Below are 13,686 nucleotides of genomic sequence, written 5' to 3' on the forward strand. Positions count from 1 at the left end.
AATTTCTGTTTTAAAAAGCCATGTTCTGGGGACAAGGAAAGAAACTTAGGAACCACCCAAATTGGAAAATGAAATTGGGTCCCCAGCGTAAGGCTTAGGCTATTGAAGAGTGACATGCTCAGTCCAAGGATAATGTGGCAAAACCCTAACCTTCAAAGGAAGACAGTGAGGATACTTGCCAATGTTGTCCTTGACTTAGGTGGAAAAGGGGGGGGGGATTCTCCTGATCATTTATTATAAGTGGAAATCACACAGGTTTGCAACTTTGTAGTGTGAAAAATTTCATGCTGAGAATTTAAAGTTAACCAATTTGGTAGTGCTCCCAGACCCCAGTAGAGGCAAATTCAGAGCCTATATAAAGGAAAACACTTTAATTAGGGTCTCAGGTTATTTCAAGGAAAAAGTTTAAAAAAATATAAGTTTACAACCATAAATCATAAAACATGCAAGGAAATAAGCCACCATGAGATAGATTATACAGAAACAAATAACATAATCACAGTATAAAGAATTCAGATATTAGGATTATTCATACAGAATTTTAAAAAATAGGCTTCATATATTTGAAAAGATAAATGTGGGTATTTAAGTTATAAATAAAGAACAAAATACTATAATACAGTGAAGCAGACTTGAAAAAGAGCAAAACAGTCTAGAAATGGAAAATATAAATTAAAACTTGATATGTAGTTTATGTAGCAGATTAGACACAGGTGAAGAGGTAACTAGTGAATGGGAAGATAGATCTGAATACATGCAGAATATAACACAGAGAAACAAAAGAAAGGGAAACTATGAAAGGTTGAGAGACATGGTTAATAGAGTGTCTATCTCATGTGTCTAATTAGAATTCCCAAGGAAATAATAAAGAAAAAAAGTAATATTTAAATAAATACCACCTGAGAATTTTCCAGAATTGGTGAAAGTCTTAAATTCAGGAATACTAACAAATCTTAAGAAGGATAAACAAAAAGGTACCTAGGCACCTTGTATGACATTTCAGAACACCAAAGAGATAAACCCTCAAAATAAGCCAGAAAAAAAGACTCCACAAACCACCAAGTATGACAATTATACCATCAGTGTATTAATCAGGGTTCTCTAGAAAAACAGAACCAATAGGGTATATATTTATTATAAATAATTGGCTCATGCTATTACGGAGATTGAGAAATTCCAAGATCTGTAGTCAGCAAACAGGAGACCCAGGAGAGACAATGATATAGTTCCCTTCCAACTCTGAGGGCCTGAGAAGCAGAAGAGCGATGGTTTAAGTTTCAGTCCCAGTCTGAATCTGAAGGCAGGGGAGAGACTGGTGCCCCAGCTGTGAGACAGTCAGGCAGAGAGGGCAAATTCTTCCTTCCTTAGTCTTTTATTATATTGAGGACTTCAGTGGATCGGAGAAGGCAATCTTCTTTACTCAGTCCATTGATCCAAATGTTAATTCCAGAAACACCCTCACAGACACACCCAGAATATTGTTTAAACAAATACTGGGCACCCTATGGTTCAGCCAAGTTACCACATAAAATTATTATATTCAACAAACTTCTTAACAGCAAAAATGGAATAAAGTAGGTTAGTATTGTGAAGTGCTTGTAGAAGGTGACTTCAGCCTAGAATAGTGTACCAAGATGAGGATAAAAGAGAGCTTTTCAGACATAAAAACCCACTAATTTCCCAAAGGAATTTCTAAAAGCTGTACTTTAAGGGAAAGGGGGAATTATCTCAGAATTGCAATGTGCAAAAAAAAAAAAATTAGTATTATGGATATAAAGAGGAATATAGTTCTTAAATACATGCTGAACTATTTGATGTGAAGTGTTATGGTATCAGAAGCTTCCTTTAAATGACTGACAAAAATTGTATGTTTACAGAGAGTAAATATAGCTGTTACCAATTGTTGAAATCAAATGGAGGTTACATACTGTTCTTTCAATTTATCTGTATGACAATATTTAAATACAAAATTCAAGGGAAGAAACCATAACTTGAAGTCACTTATTTAATAATCTTAGAACTTTGTCACAAATTATTATAAGCCCCATCTGTTTTTTCCATCATCAACAATCTTCCCATCAATGTCAATACCTAGTTTTCTGGTGTTTCCTCTCTATGAATCCTCCAAGATCACCAGCAATATTTCAGTGACCACACCACCAGCTTTGCCCTTTTCACAAATCAAAGACCATATGTATATGTGTCTATTTCTGGAATCTCTATTTTATTCTATTATTCTGTCTATCCTTGAGGAATGCCACACTATCTTAATACCTAAAACTTTGTAATCAATCTTTATATCTGATGATCTAAGTCCTTAAACTTTATAATGAGTTCTCATTGTAAATCCTTCTACCTTTTTCCTTCCTTTTTAAATAAGAAGTTATTCTTGGGTATGTTGCATTTACATATAAATTCTGTGATCAGCATATCACTGTTACGGTGGATTTGCTTACAGAACTTCCATTTTTAATGGCCTTTTAACAATACTCCTTCACATCAGTCTCCATTTGCAGACAATGCATCTTATGCACACTTTTATTATGTGACTTAGAAGTGTTCATGGTTCCCCAGTGCTCAGAGTGAGGAACGCAATCTCCTTTTTTTTTTTTTTTTAAGATTTATTTATTTATTTGAGGGAGAGAGAGAGAGAGCTTGTGTGCACGAGGAGGAGTGGGGGGGCGGAAGGAGAGGGAGAGAGAGAGAGAGAAGCAGACTCTGCTGAGTGTGGAGCCTAACACCGGGTTTGAACTCATGACCCTGAGATCAAAACCTGAGCTGAAATCAAGAGTGGGGGATACTTAACCTACTTAGCACCAGGTGCACCCACAATCTCCTTTTAATGGCATTCATTTTCTTTGCAATTTGGGTTACAGTGATGACTATGATCCAACTTATTTTTCCAACTCTACGTGGCTTAACATTCCATGAGAGCTAGATGTTTCCTTTTCCTTTACTTGGAAGTTGCCTTTTACACTCACTTCATGTGTTAGCTTGAATTATTTCCCTGGCTTGGTAAGCCTTTTCATGTCTTTTTTATCTGTATGAGTCCCTCCCAAATATTAGGGCCCAGTGTGTGTTCTATAGCTTCTATGAAGTCTCTTTTAATCACCCCAAAATTCAATAGCCATTTCCCTTTTACACTTCTATAGCATTTTTCATTTATACCACTTACATGGATATATCATATGTTGACTTCTGTTTTTACATTCCCTTTAATGTGCATGTATTTCGTCTATACAATTAGGTCACATACTTTTTCAGAGTAAAGACCATGCATTATGCTTTTTTGTGTGTGTCTCCACTCTGGTAATTACAGTGTTTGGTCTTATTTCTCTAGAATCTTGTCCTGAATGAGAATGCTCAATAACAGTTGGCTGAATGAAGGCTGAGTCTCTGTTCAACAAATATTTGGTGAGATGTAATAGAAGGAGCAATGTATGAGGTGTCAGATGAAATGGTTTCTGGGCTTGCCTCTGCCATTCGCTAGCTCCATTGCTTAGCCAAATCATTTCATTTTTATGATCCTCAGTTTTCTCACCTTTAAAATGAAGATAGTAATGACCACCCTACAGTACAGACTCACATGGACTGAATTTCACTAAAGTGATTTAAAATGGTATGTGTTCAACCCATGTTTACACCTTTTTTCACATAATGAAAATCTTCATCATAGATAATTTAGAAAGCACAAAGTTCTGACAATAGAAATCATGTATAATAACACCACTCAAAAGAACTACTGTTAAAATTTTGGATATTTCCCTTATCATGCTTTTCTGAGCATCTGTTTTGAAAATTATTATATACACTGGCTTTGAGTTTTTTTTATTATGCCTGTTGAATATATTTTAGATACCATTTTTCATGAAGATTCATTTTTTTCTAATGAACTTATATAATATTAAAGAAACATAGTAACAGACTGTATTATTTTTAAAAGGCTTTTGTAAAAAGTTAGATGCATCCATATAAATAATTTCATTTCTATTAACTTAATTGTAGACAAACAAATACACATAATTTGAAGAACAAAAATATTTCAATGGTAGGACTTTTCTTTCTGAAGTTACTTGCTATTTGGTTGGGAATTTTTTTTTTTTTTTGCCTATATGACCCAGAAAATCCTCAAAACAACTTTAAAATTTTTGCTACTGTGATTTTGATTGAATTTTTTGCTTAATGAAACACTAAAATGATTTCTTCTTCTGCAAAGAAAAATAAAATACTGAAGAGAACTTAGGAAACAAATCAGAGCTTGAAAAGCCTCAATCATTTCCTCATTTTTCTCAGTTGGAAGAAAAAAAATGAAAATTAAATCTATTCAAAAAGAGACTAAAAGACATCCCGAAGAATTTTTTTTTACTTTGATGAAATAGGAGAAAAAGACATTACTGGAACTTTTAAAGTTGTGTACATTTTTAAAAGCATCTTACCTATAAATCAACTTTATTCAATTTAATTAAGGAAAGGTTTGTGAATGATTTCAGTCCTCAGTCATGTTTTTCATGTTTAAGCTTTTGGCTCTGTCTATTTTACATAGTTGGTATAAGCCCTGAAATGTTGGCTTGCTAGAAAATTTTCTTTTTTCAAACTTTCATTAAAAATTCAGAATTGTGTTGGCCTGAAAACAATTATATTTTAAAAGATATGATCAAATGATTTATAAAAGATATGACAAAATGATATTAAATAAATATAATCTAACTTCAAAATACAGACATGTAAGATGTTTGTGTGCATCTGTGTATGTGAACACTGAAAAAATTCTGATAGCATATGCACCAGAATTATAATAGTACTATCACTGGATAATGGGTAAAAGGAAATTTCCTTTTTTTTCTTCCAGAAGAATTGTCATTTTTTTTCCAACAATGAGCATGTATTATTTTCATATGCAAAAAGAAAAGAATTCATTTTGAAAGAGAGATGTGGAAGGATAATTGTTTCATTCAGTAAACAAACTCTATCAGAGTACCTACTGAGTGAGTGCCAGGCATGACTTAGTGCTATGGATACATCAGTGAAAAACCTATAAAAACCTGTGCCTACAAAAACCTATGCCTTTGTGGAGCTTACATTGTAGTAGAGGGAGATAGTAAATAGCAGTGCAATCATAGTAAGTTATAATATGTGTTATAGCTACTAAGTGCTAAGGGAGAGTAGAGCAAGTTAAGGGAGGTTAGGAGCGACCGGGAGAAGACATTGTTTTAAACGGGGTGAGGAGCTTTACTGAGGAGGCAGAATTCTCTCACGAATTTTGTGATCCTTCTTTCCTCACCATATAATGTCGTTATGCTATTACTCAGATTAAGAATTGTTTTTCAGGTTTCATGAAGAAATAGAGAATTCCAATCCCATTTTAGCTAGTAATGAAACACTCAAACATGGTTTGTTGCTGAAAGTATACAAATGGTTTACCCTTAGGGAGAAACCATGATGAATGGTGTAAGCGAGATGCGGTCTTCTATGACAGGTGGCTTATCTGGAAGAGATGTTGCAGAAAGGTAGCCAACTTGGAGGGGTTTTGGGGTGCAGAATGTAAATTTTTTATGTTCTTGTTTTCCTCCTAAACACCAAATTTCTGGAAATATCTCTGTGTTAATCTTTTCTTGTCTTTGTAACTTACAATGTCAGAGGCTGTCTCTAGAGCCAAAGGAAAAGCCTTCTTTAACAGGATAATCAATGTTTATAATGATAATCTATTATAGTGCCTATAAATTAATTTGATTGATTTCTAAACAAATTTCATTTGTGTGGTCATTAACCAAGCACATTTATATCCATTAGTTTGTTGGGTTCCAAGGTAGTAAATAGATAATATTAATTCTACTTTTGATAAATGTGGAAACTTAGAGAAGTTAAATGTCTTGTTGAAAGTTGCAAGTTTAGGGGCACCTGGGTGGCTCAGTTGTTAAGCGTCTGCCTTCAGCTCAGGTCATGATCCCAGGGTCCTGGGATCAAGCCCCGAGCCCCGTGTCGGGCTCCCTGCTCAGCGGGAAGCCTGCTTCTCCCTCTCTCACTCCCCCTGCTTGTGTACCCTCTCTCACTGTGTCTCTCTCTGTCAAATAAATAAATAAAATTAAAAAAAAAAAAAAGGAAAGAAAGTTGCTAGTTTATTAGAAGGCAATGCAAGATTCTGCTACATGCTCACTTTTAGGTGACCAAACTTTCCATTGCTCCATTTGGACTGCTTAATAAAGCAGTCTAAACTAATTTAAGGGCAGTCATTCCAAGGGTGTATTAAGGTAGTTCAGTAATGCTGTCTTTGCTCAAAGCTCTGCTCTGAAATATTGAAATAGAATTCTTCTGAATATATGCAAATCTAAATTACTTAAGGAAGCTTTGAAGAAAACCTGAAGTCATTTCAGTACAAAGAAATGGGTGATCAATTGGGATAGTTTTTAATTAAAAACTGTTCACTATAAAATATAACGTTATATTTTAAATGTAGCATTATTCTTCCATTATATTATATAGGAGTATAAAGTGGGTTGCACTGATGAAATCACAAAAATATTTTGAGAGGTGGAATACAAATGTAGCTTCCTAAAGTAATGGCTTTGATGAATACGGTACACATTTATATATATAAATTTGTGTACGTTAGTAAAAATAGTTCTTTTGTATCACTGCATTTTTCCTTTTGAAGACAGATGAGCATATATAAGTTATAAAAGTTTTCTGAAATAAAAGCAGGCAGTTTAAAGTGTCCAAGCTTAAGCTATTGCTTTAGATTACCTTTATACTGGAATAGTAATTATGGGACTATTTTTTGTCATAGATGTATCACTCTCAATGATAATCTTAGGCAAAGAAAATAAGCCCAGAGGCTAAAGGCTCTATTTTTTCCCCTTGTTGAGAATGAAAATGGTGAAAGAGAATTAGTTGAATGAGTTAAAACTATAGGATCTGGGCTATTTAAAGTGTTAGAGGACTTCATATTTGCACAAGGGAAAGCTGATAGAATTGTGTGTTAACTGACTTTAGGTAGGGCAGTCTGTTCACAGTTTAATGTTTATGAATCCCTTCCAGAGACCTGATGTCTGAAGAGTGTAACTGTTCAGATCCTTGGGTGAGGGTGATTCCATAAGAGTTTTTGCATTAACTTCTGCTCTGCATATGACAATTGATATTACCCATGCCTCCAAGGCATTGTATTTGCCACTAGCCTACATCCTGCCCTACTTTATTGGTAATGTCATAAAATTCATTTTAATATTTGATTAACTGAACGTCAGTCTTTATTGAGAATATTAATAATTAAAAGCCCCTTCACTAGCTATGTTTGCTTGCCCATAATTTATAGATATCAGCTATTAATTCAATATTTATTTATTGAATTTATTGGGCAACTATGTGCCAGCCCGTGTACTATTTAGAGGGATACAAAGTCATTTCTACCATGACCACGTTGGTCAGATTAGCTTCCCTTTTTCTCCTTCCTACTGATGTCATCAAAAGTCACTTGACATTTTAAAACCACCGTCTCATTAAAAAAAGGAACTGACTTCTTAGGACTTGCATTGACACCCCCTGCACAGACAGGTTGTGTTCACTCTGGCATGGAAATGGTGCAAGCAAACCATGGGATCCTCAAAATTATTTCATTTTTGTGCAAATTCAGTTCTTGGGCTTTTGTGAGCTTGGAGAGTCTTTGTGCCTTTTTTGAAAGCTAAGAACACTTTGTGTCCGAAAATGGTTGGAAAGGCAAAGATGAGAAGTGAATGATCTGAGAGCAGTCTCTCTCTGGAATTTGCTCGCTCTTTCCCTGGGACCCCCCTCTGCAGCTCTGCCCCATCTTCTCTTTTGGAACTAACCACTCCTTCCTCTGTGCATGTCGGGGAGCTGCCTGGCATGCAGCCTTTCCAGGTCTCCAGTTGAGGCAGGAGAAGTCTTTACTTACTGTGGTAAATAGCACAGTGCTTTACACACAGTCGGTGTTAAATAAATACTTTTTGAATTGAATCCACATGCCTCCTTAAGTAGGCTCCAGAACCTTAATAAAATAAGAAAACAGTGATATTTGAGTCCCTTGAATAGAAAGGAAAATGTGAGGAATATGTGAGAATGAAGGCGTACAGGTAGGGTTTGAGGTAAAGTGGGGGCAAAAAAAATGAGAATGGTTCCTTCTAATTCAAGCTAAGTGCTCTCAATTCTTTTTTTTTTTTTTTTTTTAAAGATTTTATGTATTTATTTGAGACAGAGAGAATGAGAGAGAGCACATGAGAGCGGGGAGGGCCAGAGGGAGAAGCAGACTCCCTGCCAAGCAGGGAACCCGATGCGGGACTCGATCCAGGGACTCCAGGATCATGACCTGAGCCGAAGGCAGTCACTTAACCAACTGAGCCACCCAGGCGCCCCATCAAGCTAAGTGCTCTCAATTCTGATCACTCAGAAAGATAGAAATAAAAAGGTGGGAAGTAAAAGGCCCAAACTATGTCAGATGTAAAATAAGAGGGATACTCTGCAACAACTTAAAACCATTTAGAATTACGTTCATCTAAAGGAGAACTGAAAATATCACTGTGTGTGCTGGATACCACCCATCATGCATAATGCCCGCACACACGTATGTGCTGCTCAAGATAACGTACTAATAATTAGGGAAATCTGTTTTGGAGAGGAGCAGGGGGAGTCATGATAATGGCAGAAAGAATACTGTCTGAACTTAGAAAACACACACAAACAAACACAAACTGGCTGTATCACGTTAATGCATCACTGGTGTCTGGGTCTGTATCTCTTACTATTTTGGGAAGCTGCAAGGGGTAGGGGTTGGCCTGTGGCAAACTAACTCCCCACAATCCTTTATGGAGAACGTGTTTTGGGTAAGTTTTTCTAGCAGGAAAAGAAAAAGTAGGATGGCCAGTTAAATGTGACCCCTACACTCAAGGAGATTACATGCTTAGTGAATTCGATGTTCTTATCTTTATCCACATCAGTCCATATTGTTATTCTAAGTGACCCTATCTTAGTATAAGAATGTTATTGTGCCAGAAAGGTTTTCAGATTTGCCCACTACTTTATCTGGAAGATTATAGGAAAATCAATTTGTTATATTTAGAATTTTTAGGTTTAAGTTGTCAAAAATTCTGGTGGTAAAAATAGCTTTCATGTGCCTACCAATATATGTTGAAGGGTCTGTTTAAATCATTATCAGGCAAGAATTTAAGCATGAAAAATAATATGTGTGTCAACAGACAAGAGGTAGAATTTCCTCTGGCTTGTACTTGAGGCACAGAAACTCCATATGTGGAGGAATTACCAAAAAAAAAAAAAAAAGGAAGATCTCTAAGTTAAAAAAAAATAGTTTTTATATAGGTATACATTTCATGTAAACTCTGTTTAGCCTGAAATGGTCTTGGTACTTAGGTGAATAGCTGTGTTAGGATTCCCATTTTTAGAGGTGGACACTTTATTTCCAAAGAACAGGATTTGAGGACGAGAAAGCTACTGAAAAGATCAAAATGTGTTTGATCTCACCAGACTGTGGATTCCTCTTTGTAGCTTGTGGGCCTAGCACAGGGCCTGGCACTTAATAATTTAGTAGGAGCTTGATAAATGTCGACTGGATGAATAAATGATCATCTGTTTTTGTTGGTCCACATTAAGAGGCAATTATTATAGTTCTCTCACCTTGTTTGGAAGAAGTTTTTGCACTCCAGAACAGAAAATCTTGCAAAATACGAGCTGTAGGCAGAGAACTGAAGAAATCTAGCATAAGGTATTAAGGTGCTGGAAGCGGGAGAGAGACAGATGAGGAATTTATCAACTGAGACCAGTCCATGTCTTGCTCTATCTCATCCTCTCTTTCTTTTGACCAGGAAAAGCACTAATTTTCCAAAATATATTTTTTGGAAATATATTTCTTCTTTGTTACTTTAAGTGTTTTTTTTTCAGATAGCCTGACTCATACCCCTAGAGAACTAATTTAGCGGGTAAGAAGTGTATTTCAAGTCTTACATGCAGAATGAGTTTCACTGTGGGGGATGAAGTGAGTGATATGGATCCAGAGATTAGAGAGAAGGTAATCACCTTCTTGCTGTCTTGGCTTCAAGTAAGGAAACTTGAGAAAAGAATGAGTGTGAGCTAAGAGGGTGGGCCATCTCCATTGGGAGAGAAAGAAGTTGCAAAAACTTTTGTTTCTGATTATACTTAAAACGTACTAACACACTCCTTTCTTAGCAGGCTCTTTTGAGCCCACTGGGAGCTGACTAGTGATTTTATATATAAATACACATGTGTACATACATATGTAAAGTACATATATATTACATATATATATGTCTTCCTCCAGGTCTCCATTTAGCTTGAACATCTCTGTCCTCCTCAGTTGTGCTGATGTTGCATTTTCGATATTGCATCGCTGCAAATGCCAGCATGTGTGTATATGTGACTGGGGGACGGGCTTTGGTTAAGGCACCCTGAAAATGGTGTGTTTTCAAAAGATGAAAATTACATCACCTTGCTGGGGGCATGCGAGGACATCTGTGAAATCCCCAAACATCCAAATGGTTTCAGCTCCTGTAATCACCCGCAGTTGACAAAGCAGAACTCACCCAGATTCCCCACCTAATTCTGTAGAAGAAGAGGAAGAGTTGCTAGTGAGTCAGCTGCCTTGGTTAGCAAACATAAACCTAATTAGCTTTTTAAGCCCAGAAAATTAAAAGAACTTGGATGTTAATCTCTCTTCTGTATTTATTTATTAGTACTATTTCCTCCTCTTTCTGTGGGTTTATATATTTTTTAAATGTCACAAAGCATTTGAAGAGAGCAGTTCTCTCTCTATATAATGTTGACCAAGAAAGGATTCACTGAAAATTAAAGCAGATAGACATTTATTTGGGCAATTGGAATTGCAGTTAGGGAAAAACAGATTCAGGTAGACACCCATATTGTGTTCCAAGGAAGACAAAGGCGGGTGGGGGGGGCGGGCAGAGTTATAAAGGTGGAAGGTTAGGAGTGTAGTTTTCAGGTCCTCTGTGTGAGAAAGAGGGATTGAAGTTGGGTTAACTGGGATTGGTTGTGTATGCAAATGAAGGATTGAAGCTTGTTAAACCAAATTGGCTCCTTTAGAAGCGAAGACCATGGGTGATCCAGTTGCCACGGTGAGGAGGAAGTTAAGTCCAGGCTGAGGGCTTGCGGCTGGCTTAAAAGTTCAAAAAGTTCATAGTTTCTCTGTTGAGGATGTGCATAAATTCCTCTTCCCTCATGGCCTCCCAACCCTATTTTAAAGGAGACTCTTTTAGCTAGACTTGGTTGCTCCATTTTGATCTTCTTTTACTATGTATATAATCATCCCTCTAAAAAAAAAAAATCAGACATATGCAATCAATGTTGCAGAAGATAATAACGACAGGCACGTAAGATGACTCTTTGGACAGGGAGAAGCTTACACTTAAAGATACGCTATTTTTGGCTAAATTGTCAAAGTGTGACTTTTAGAGACTCTCTGTGCTAGAATATCTGTGTATTCTTAGTTTTGCCAGGTGAATGTCTTTCAGTACTTTTTTTTTTTTAAAGATTTTATTTATTTATCTGAGAGAGAGAATGAGATAGAGAGAGAGAGCATGAGAGGGGGGAGGGTCAGAGGGAGAAGCAGACTCCCTGCTGAGCAGGGAGCCCGATATGGGACTCGATCCCGGGACTCCAGGATCATGACCTGAGCCGAAGGCAGTCGCTTAACCAACTGAGCCACCCAGGCGCCCCGTGTCTTTCAGTACTTTTAAATTACAATGATAATACATGCTCATTATTACAAGTTAACATACATAAGGAAGTACCACCAAATGGTTAATATTCTCCTTGTTCTCTCTTATATTTTCAGCTAGCATTTTTTATTCTTCTTACAAAGTTGAGATCATATTATATTCATTACTTCCCCTCCCCCACAGTGTATTACTTTTAAAATTTGCTTTATTTTACAATGTGTCATGGACACATTTCTGTAGGTAGATCTAACTGGATTTTTTTTTTTTAAAGATTTTATTTATTTATTTGACAGAGAGATAGAGACAGCACAAGTAGGCAGAGTGGCAGGCAGAGGGAGAGGGAGAAGCAGGCTTCCCGCTGAGCAGGGAGCCCGATGCGGGGCTCTATCCCAGGACCCTGGGATCATGACCTGAGCCACAGGCAGCCGCTTAGCCGACTGAGCCACCCAGGCGCCCCAGATCTAACTGGATTTAGGACATTCTTTATAGTAGCTGTATAATGTTCCATGATATAATATATATAGTTTATTCGACCATTCTTCCCTCACAGACTTCCAGATTATTTCTAATGCTGCAATAAATCTCCTTGCCAGAGAATGAAAAGAGCCCGTTTGAGAATCACCCTGTGGGTTCCAGTGTTCCTACCCCCCAGTGAGCTCTAAGCCACCGACACCTTCTGTCAGGAAGATGAGATGATTTTTCACAGTAGAGAATTCCCTCTCGCCACAGCCCTGGAGGGCCGGGCTGGGTGAACTGCTGTTTTGCGGAGGAGCTTGGCATCCTGGCCACTCAGCACGGCAGGCTCTGAAAGGAAGATGGTCCTGGGAAGGAAGAGAGAGAGCTTGGAAATGACCAAGTAAAGCTCCCAAGTAAAGCAGCCTGTTTGGCTTGGCCTCCCTTCACATCCAGTTCTGTTTCTGATCTTAAAATGGTAGTTAACGAGTATAACTTTGACAGACTTTTTGAGAGTTTTGTGATGATCTTGTTTTCTAACACTAATTGACAAAAAAGGGTTCATTTAGAAAGCCTATGTCTGAAATAATAATGTAAAGGCAAAAGCAAAAACTTCCAAAATAGCAGCCAACAGCAAAGAAGCCTTGAAATAAACTTGGAGACCAGAATTTCTTCTTCCATGTTGACCGCCTACTCTATAGGCCACCTTTTGGAAGTTCCCTTTCAATAATATACAAATTCTAATTCAATACTTCTTTTAACATAGAGCATCTTACTGAAGAAGTTTACTCATACCTTTAACATAAAATATATAGCATTTAAATATTCTAAATAGCATATCTTAATATTTTTATATGTATCATTATCTTCAATTTTAAGATTTTGGATATCAGGCCAGGAATAATCAAGGTATTCATAGAACTGGTCCTCCAATCTTAGTATAGTTAACTTATTTGCGTGACATAGGAAGATGCTCCACAGAAATAAACACTTGATCATGCCCATGGCTTCTGATGCGCTGTTAACTGGCTGAGGACAGAGTAGAAGCCTGCAAATGGGGTCTTTTTCCAAACTTGGTGTCAGTCACATCTCACAAGCTATAGAGAAGAGATCTCTAATTAACATTCATGTATCATGGGGCTGGGGGCACAAGGAGGAGGCTCACAAGATAACCAAACATTTAAGCCAGAAAAGAACACCTGTGAAATGGTAGGGAACCTCTTCCTCTCTTCCTCTCTCCCTCACAAACACACACACATACATACATACGTATATATATAATTTTCCCTATTTAAAAAGTAATGCAGGGCAGAGTTGAAAGTAACTATTGTATGTCTGTCTATACATATCACAGGGATTTGGGAAGATAATTTTTTGGTAATCCACATCATCGTGCCTTAAGAGTGAACTGAAACTGGATTTGCTTGCTTGTCTGCTACATGAGCAGCTGTGTGACTAAATAAATCATTTAAACTCCCTGAGCCCTGGTCTCCATATCCATCTAGTGGGGATTATTCCT

The 13,686-nt window shown here is 37.0% G+C and overlaps 1 protein-coding gene across 9 annotated transcripts in view; it reads left to right on the forward strand.

Annotated features, from left to right (window-relative positions):
• PKIB (cAMP-dependent protein kinase inhibitor beta) overlaps positions 1 to 13,686 on the forward strand; it is a 145,436-nt gene that overhangs the window by 123,810 nt on the left and 7,940 nt on the right. Inside the window, exon 4 of one of the 9 annotated variants that reach the window (XM_081828899.1) lies at positions 3,341 to 3,414. The exons of 7 other annotated variants lie outside the window; for them this stretch is intronic. The gene's annotated coding sequence lies outside the window, so the exon portion shown is untranslated. Of the gene's footprint in view, positions 1 to 3,340; positions 3,415 to 3,597; positions 3,620 to 13,686 lie in introns of those variants that run through there. One more of the 9 variants, XM_031032227.2, reaches the window with a different exon arrangement.

This window comes from Leptonychotes weddellii, chromosome 8 (genome assembly GCF_054177405.1).
Source record: "Leptonychotes weddellii isolate Sample4059 chromosome 8, ASM5417740v2, whole genome shotgun sequence".
Taxonomy (NCBI): domain Eukaryota; kingdom Metazoa; phylum Chordata; class Mammalia; order Carnivora; family Phocidae; genus Leptonychotes; species Leptonychotes weddellii.